Source organism: Adiantum capillus-veneris, chromosome 12 (genome assembly GCF_014529385.1).
Source record: "Adiantum capillus-veneris isolate H3 chromosome 12, ASM1452938v2, whole genome shotgun sequence".
Lineage (NCBI taxonomy): Eukaryota > Viridiplantae > Streptophyta > Polypodiopsida > Polypodiales > Pteridaceae > Adiantum > Adiantum capillus-veneris.
In genome coordinates, this window is record NC_140942.1 from 68,151,457 (window position 1) to 68,159,933 (window position 8,477).

At 43.9% G+C, this 8,477-nt stretch overlaps 1 pseudogene; it reads right to left on the reverse strand.

Annotated features, from left to right (window-relative positions):
* Positions 1-3,203: 3,203 nt before the first annotated feature.
* On the reverse strand, positions 3,204-4,972 carry LOC147445878 (translation factor GUF1 homolog, mitochondrial pseudogene; annotated as a pseudogene).
* Between the last annotated feature and the right edge of the window lie 3,505 nt (positions 4,973-8,477).

The window sequence follows — 8,477 nt, forward strand, 5'->3', positions numbered from 1 at the left end:
ATACACACGCACAAATCTCCCACCTGCAGAGAACACCGCACGCAAATGTTGAGTGCAACCCGCAATCTTTACCTAGATCGCATAAATGATGCGCATAAAACTCCTGGGAAAATTTCGCCAGAGTTTCGTCAGTAAAACGGCCACAAAACCAGTAACCAAACTGACTGCACGCTCAAAACCATGAGCAGCCAAAGCGCATCAAACCTCACTCCAAATGCATGCACCAATCTCCACACTTTGCATACATAATTGCAAACACCTGCAAATTTAGTACACAAATATCTGCTCTACCTGTGACTGCCAAAAAACATGCTCGAGGCATACATTGACGAGCTCAAAATGCAATCACATTAGTCTCCTTGAGCATCAAACCACATAAGGCATACATCGTATCCTCCCACCTGTGAGGAAACTTGCAGCAAATATCACTCTCACATTTGAGAGCAAACCATGTGTGGAATCCTCGACACACAATAAACAACTGCTACTGCAGAAAATTCAGCATTCAGAATTTTAAAATTCTGATATGACGAGCGCGTCCGGAGCGTGTCCAAACCCCAAGGTAGACTCCTGGATCACATGTATCCGAGTCCGGTTGTGAAAGCTATGCCAAAAACCTCCGTTTCGGCCCAAAAACGCAGCATAAACTGCCAAAAGAGGGCTGAAAACTGTAGCTCCTCAACCGTAGCTCGAATGAAGTTTTTGATGGCTCGAACGGCTTCGAAAGGGGGGTAAAACATAAGGACGCCTGGTGGAAACGCTCTCGAAAAGCTGAATTTGCTGATGCCGAAGTCGAAACCCTGTTTGCACTCTTAAAAGTGCGCGCGCGTGGATGCGATTTCGGGAATGAAATTGGCTCTCCGCTGTCGTCGTGACTGTGCACACATGCGCTCCCTCCGCACCTACGCTCTGATACCAATTGAAGGGGATCGGGGAGCACCACAGACGGAGAGTGTGAGAGAAGGAGACACACGACACACAGATATGGGTGGGGAGACTCAAAAGAGTGAGCAGCCCCCTATACACTTATGCTATGTATAAGGTATACAAGTCAGTGGGCGCCCAGACTCTGGGCGGCCGGGCAAGGCACAGACGCCTATACCCCAACAACCCGTAGGTTGCTACAAACGGAGAACGCGGTGGCCTTGCAAAACAGAGAAAACAACATATTGCAAGCCCATAAATCGACAAAGCTGAATACCTGACAACCATCCTTGCAAATATCCCATGCCATACACAAAATAGAGAGACATCGAGCGAGAGAGAGAAGAAGCGCACGTGCAGATGTGCCTCCTAGAGCGGAGTTCCACACCGGCACGGCGAGAGAGAGAGAGAGAGGAGAGAGGAGAGAGAGAGAGAGAGAAGAGAGAGAGAGAGGAGAGAGAGAAGAGAGAGAGAGAGGAGGGGGAGAGAGAGAGGGGGGGGGGGGGGGGGGGGGGGGAGGGAGAAGAATAGACACGGGCGCTGGGTGCAATCTCCCCCCGTGCAAGGTGAGCATTTCCCTCTTGCACGTATTTATTTATAGATTTCTTCAATGCCCAAAAATGAGTACAAACTGGCCGGTCGGACATAATTGGCCAAAGCTCATAAAGAGCACTTGAATAACCAAATATACATAAATGTAATATCCTTTTGTATAATCCATTATCTGCTGATGCTTTTGTCACCTGTCAGCTGTAATAGATATAAAAATATCAATTCTATAACATACCTCTCCGTTGGAAAGCAACTGTCCTCAGTTGCAAAGATAAAAATCTGCAAACAATACTTGTCAAAAACAATGATTAGAAATCTGTAACAAAACTATCACATAGTGAAAGAAAAATCCAAAAAAATTAAACAACATTGCTTATGCCTGCCGTCATCCACATACTACCTATTCTAGTGTCCCATACCACTAGAATAAGCAGTATATGTCATACCCTGCTGAATCAGGATGTCATCGGTCACACTCATCATTGTATAAATCAATTCTCATCAATCTCAAGTTCACTTTCATAAATACTGTCGCGACAGAAAATCATCATATACTAATTCCAATTCCAATTCCAAATCCAAATCCAAAATATCTTTCATTTTCTATACCCGGGTAACAAAATCATACCAGTTACAGTGGTGGCCAGCCACTGCAGCATGATTTTGTGATCGATGTTGCCTAAACCGACGAATCTACACCCGACGTGCTGCCTAAATTGACGAATCGGCACTTGTGCTCCCTAAACCGGTGAATCTGCACTGATATTATGTAAACTTATGAATCTATCATGTATTATGTGCTGCCTACATCGGCGGATCTGCATGGACAACTGGTGCTGCCTAAATCGGCGGATCTACACCCGGATGAGCATTGACACACTGCCTAAATCGGTGAATTTGTGTGCATGTGACCAATGGACTAGAAAAGACATAAAATATTAAAATATTTACTATGTGTTTGACACCACTTTGGGGTATAGTGGAATAGCAAAGTACTTACAAACTCTTGTTTATGATGGAAAACACCTTAGCTCATGTGAGGCGCTATATAATATCAAATGACCTTAATAAAAATTCCATTTAGTGCAAAATTTAAGCCATTATATGAGAGATGCATGGCTGGGGTGATAGCTCATAAGACAACGTGAAAAGAGAAAAGAGATAGTGGAGGTACTTACCTGGATAATAGATTGTATTTAAAAATGTATACACCAGTGTGTGCATGTAGAGAGAGGTACAAATAAGAGAAAGTTGTGACTGACAGCTGTCAAACTTTCACTAAAGGATAGTTAACAAATAAAAATGTGTGAATGTTGTGTTAATAAATTTTCCATGAAATAAAAGAATATTTCTCCTATCTAGAATTTATTAATGTTACTTTCTAAAGATACATAGATAGATCTTACTTATCAGGGATAATTGAAATGATGTTTCAAGAGGGGTATTATCAGAATGCATTAAGGAGTGTCATATATGGAGTTTGATATGAGAGCATTGTATGTAGTTTATCTGTAAAACTTTTCTCAAAAACAAAGTATTAAAAGCAAATGCTTGGTAAATTTAAGAAAACGTTAATAAATGCAAATGCATTAACATTTGAAGCGCCGTGATGGAAAAATTTGTTGCAAAGTTTGTTTGCCAAGAAAAGAGAATGAAAGTAGATAACTTGAAGTACAAATGAGCGGATAAGAGCGGTATTATTTAAATTTATAGGGTGGTTTGCAAGATTAGGACGACCAGCAGATATCGGTTGTTAGATAAAGTGAGGCCACACTCAATGTATAACATCTCTTGCTGTGTATATCCTGCTCAAGTTGCTAGTGAAAAACATGGAGAAAATCTAAGAAACCACACCTTCGGGGCACTAATGAATTCTTTTCATATTGTCCCCAACTCATTGTAGCTTACTAAAGGCCAACCTCCTCATAAAATAAAAATAAAAAAATCTGAAAACTAGGCTTGATTAGCACCTTTCTTCGAAGTAAACCACTCTTTTGAGCACCAGCCGCTTAGCATACATGCGCCATTCTGCTTGCATCAGCAACACAATGATTCATTGCAAACCTCTCTAACTTATAACAAAGATGAGTAATACTTTCCACGTTGTTTTATCAACTAAAAAAACCACACTATCCAGCTGCATACTTAGTCAACTCTCCAAGATTAAATCGATAGCCTCTATCAGCTACCAAGTACCCTCCCCAATAATAAAGCCAGTAATAAACCTATTTCACATTTCCAAAACCTAAATCCCATCCAGAGTGCTCCACTCGTCTCTTGACGTTGGCATCATTGCAAGTAAGTCGTTCAATTGCATGGCTAAGAACTGCAAAATCTGATCCATTTGCTGGATAAACTCCAGCAAACACCATGTGTTTTGCCGGCTTAAAACCAGAAATAGGTGTTACTGAGGTTTGAACATGATGTAAGGTGTCCCCAACCCGTGCTTCATGGGTGGATCTCTTTCCAGTAATTAACAATGTACCCTACTTAAATAGTTGATAGCAGTCCAATAGGTGTAATTTAAGCTCTGGATGCATAATCCCTACATCCATGACTTCATAACGTTGCCTTGTAGCCGTTGATGATATCTTGTCCCCCTTTTGCAACATGCTAGCAACATGGCAAATGACACCTTTGTGATCATAATGAGAATCAAGAAGCAACATACGTAATGGAGAAGAAATCAAGTATTGGAGAAGGGGTCCTATCAACAACAGGTAAAACCTTGTAGAGGCCTTCCCCTGTCGTGGCGGACGTAAGAAGTGCACCTTTCAGATCAAGATCGAATACGAACTTCAGCTATTTTTTGACCCTGTCAGGTTCAGCATTAGCTTGATCTTTTTTTATTAAGAACTGGAATGATAATCAGATCAGCCTCAAATGCTAAGTAAAAATTAGCCAAGGTCTCAGCTTGCACACCCCGTGCTGCATCAACTACAAGAGTAGAACTCCCTGAAGCAGCAAGTGGCTTGGTGTGTCAATAAGATTCAAAATATAGGATCTTCCATCAGTATTTTCCCTCATTGTTGCAGTTTGTGCAGCCCTTCACAGTGATGTCTCTTTCCCGTTCCACCTGGAGCTTGCTGAGATATTGAGGTTGTCCATGGACCTTCTTGAATATGGTGCTTGGAAGTTCAAGAAGGCGATCAGCAAGGGTGGAAAAGTTGCGGGTAACTTCAGGAGGGTAATCATTGAGGTCGATGTGAGGGAGGCGCCTTGCATGGCTTTTGCCTCAAGCCTCCATTTCTCTCAGCGAGCTCATGTTTGTGTGTGTGTGTGTGTGGGGTTGGGCACGAGCATGCATCACCCAAAGTCAATGTGGGCAGCTCATGGCTGCAGGGATTTCGACATCAGACTGGGCTACTGTGATGGCTATGTGATGTTGGCGCAGCAAGGGCAGCCCACAAAAGGTGTGGTGGGTGGAAATGGCCGCAGTCGGTGCGTCTGCAGGTGCTGCAACAGCTTCGACTACAACCAAGTTGATGATTGTCATGGCCGCAAAGGTGGCAGCGTAGGAGTCGAGGAAGATCTCGGGGCAGGTACTCTTTAGATAGAGAGAGGTTATAGGCGGTGTGCATATTGTGTGAACAGTGGATGCATGGGAAGAGAGGCTCAAGGGGCCGCCAGCTGACGAGAGACAGAGAGAGAGCAACTATCTGGTTGGTTGAGGTTTGCTGACGCCATGCATAACACGAAAATTTAAATAATTAATAATAAAATAATGGACAAAAGTGATTGTGTGTGTGTGATTAGAAGGGGCGGAGAGACTGAGAGTGGGTGACTCTGCATGGCATAATAATTGGCTGGTTGTCGTCAAAAGCAGGGCGAGTAGCGTATAGGCATGCTATAGGTGGTGGAAGGTAGGGATTGAGAGTTGGGAGATAAACACGCACTCAAAGTAGGAGAGGTTGTGTGGCCTACATGGACCGTTTGTTTGCAGATGTGTGCGGTCCTCACTTTTGTGGGGCTCAGACTAGAGACGACAACCAGTGGTGGTTGCGAACAACAACGGTGGTGCTTCGTGTGGCCCATGGTGCCGTCGTACAACATGGCCTGGGGCGACGGAGGCCGATCCCGCCAGTCAGTTGTGCTAGCCTATGAAGTCTTGCAAAATTGGATTTTTGCTAAGGGTGGGAGTCTGCTCTGTTCCCCACTAGTTGGCAGTTCCAACAAGGTGTAGTGCTCCAATCCACCTTCGCTAGAGTTGCTATACGTTTGTTTCCATAGTGGGCAACATACCAAATGGAAGCCTGGATTGAGTTCTTGAATAAACAGGAAGCTAAAGAGTTTTATCCTAGGTGTGTTTCCACGATCGAGAAAAGTTGGGGTAGCATTGTAGCTTCCCATTCAACCCCTACATGACGTAGCCCCATCAACCACAGTAAGAGCCATAACCAAGATTATGCTCCATCTCTGCTTACTGGATGATGCTGGGATCAATGATTATGATCGCAAATGACACAAGGATTGCTCAATCATGAAAGCCTGAGGGACGATACCTGCACTTCCTCTCCCCTTTTTTTTGTGTGTTAAAAAAAAAAAAAACTTTCCTATCTAAACTTTCCTAATATCTAAGATGTTTATCCTCTATACTTCTTACACAATAATTTTCTCTGCTCAGCCTAGTTCAACTTACCATACAGGCAAAAACTATCCTATTATGTCATCTTACTCAGGCATTAATTGCTTCCTAATCACGCAAATCTCTTCAAAACACAAGGAAGAAAATAAACCATATGGTGCAAAAACAAAAAAAATGTTGTTTGGACTTAGCTTTAATGATATTTTGGTTGCTTAAATCTTCATAACTCTGTGTCTTCATATCTTAGGGAGCGAACCAAGGCTCTGATACCACTGCTACAAACGGAGAACGCGGTGGCCCTGCAAAACAGAGAAAACAACATATTGCAAGCCCATAAATCGACAAAGCTGAATACCTGACAACCATCCTTGCACATATCCCACGCCATACACAACATAGAGAGACATCGAGCGAGAGAGAGAAGAAGCGCACGTGCAGATGTGCCTCCTAGAGCGGAGTGCCACACCAGAGAGAGAGAGAGAGAGAGAGAGAGAGAGAGAGAGAGAGAGAGAGAGAGAGAGAGAGAGAGAGAGAGAGAGAGAGAGAGAGGAGGGAGAAGAATAGACACAGGCGTTGGGTGTAATCTCCCCTCGTGCAAGAGTGAGTGAGTATTTCCCTCTTGCACATATTTATTTATAGATTTCTTGAATGCCCAAAAATGAGTATAAACTGGCCGGCCTGACATAATTGGCCAAAGCTCATAAAGAGCACTTGAATAACCAAATATACATAAAATGTAATATCTTTGTATAATCCATTATCTGCTGATGCTTTTGTCACCTGTCAGCTGCAATAGATATAAAAATATCAATCCTATAACATAGGTTGTCGTCATTTTTTCCAGTTTCAAACCAACTTTGTAAAAAATTCCCAATTTGTAAATTCTCATCTCTTTAGGTGATGGTCACAAAGGCCCACCTAGAGGTTTTTCTTATAATATTTCCCAAAACAAAGCAAGGGTCAACCACCCAGGGCCCACCGCCTTGCTTTGTCTCCCCTGATTAGATTACCCTAATCAAGCCAGATTACCTTAATCTAAAGCAGCCAACACCTATAAAAAGGCACTGAGAGGTCACTATGTGGGGGGCAAGTTCATTAGAGGTCAGCACTTGGTAATATTTTGGGTGGGAGGATTTGGCAACATTTGTACCACAAGAGAGGGGACTTAGTGTAGCGATTTTCTTTGGGATTTGTACTATGTAAAAGGAGCTATGTCTACATCTCAACTCCAACGATCGATGCACACACACTCATGCTAGCAAGTTGTCGTGTCGGTGAGTCATCTATAGCGAACGCACCAAGTAGGCTCACTATCTCTCCCTCTATCTCTCTATCACCATGATTTGCCACCTCGTTGGAAATAAGGTTGCTGTAAGTATTGCAAGAAAATAATTCTCTCTCACACCCCCGAGGGTTTTCATCACCTGTCTATTCTGTGTGTGTGTGTGTGTGTGTGTGTGTGTGGAGAGTCAGTGATATTTCAAATCACAGTTGTCTGTGTCCTAGCCGCTCAAAGCTAGGTGGTGCCCCCTGTTCACTTCATCGTGACCGGCTTGCGGCGTGCATCGGCTCCCGACGTTTTAGAGGCCGTCGAGGTCCGTGTCGCACTTTGCGCTCATCATTTGGTGCCCCCACTAAGGAGGGCTTGCAAGAAACCTTCAGTTTACAATGTTGAAAGCAACACACATCATCAATCATGGACGAGTGGCTGAAGGAGTTCTCTAACTGGAGGACATAAGAGGAGGAGACTAAAGAGGCACTAGCCACCTTCATTGAAGTACTACTGCGAGGCTGTAGTGTCGTCAGTATTCAAGAGGTAAGCTCCCCATCTCGTGTTGCTCATTCTAACCACAAATTGAGAGCATTAGGTGAGAGGCCTATGAAGTGCTATCACTGCTGTCAACCAAAACACACTGTCAATGAGTGCCAACAACGAAGACAACGAAGGGGCTGAAATCGCCTACATCGACATTCACCGCAAGGAGGTCGTCCATATCAAAGGAGGAAAGAGAACGGTAAGGCCAGACTTCCCTAAGGAAACTGCAATCAAAGGTGTAACCTCTACTCCAAAATGGCCTAAAGGGGCTGCTCGAGCCAGAGGTAAGAAAGGGCTAAGCCAGTCTGGAAAGACATGACCCCAAAGGAAGAAGCATCTGGCTAAGCAAGTGCTTCAAGTTCGGAAAGCCGGGTCGTACCTAGTTTGCCAAAGAGAAGGTCATCTGAGGCTAAGCGACGGAAGGTCACCTATCGATTCGCAGGACGCATGCAAGTAATGCCACTTTATTTCGACAATCCTGAAGCAGAAGTGGTAAGAAGGTTTCCATGCCCTAAGGAAGAGTGGTTTGGCTACTGCTCTCGCTGTTTTGGAAGATGGATAGAGGGTCTTCCTCCTCTCCCCGTACAACTCATCCTGAAG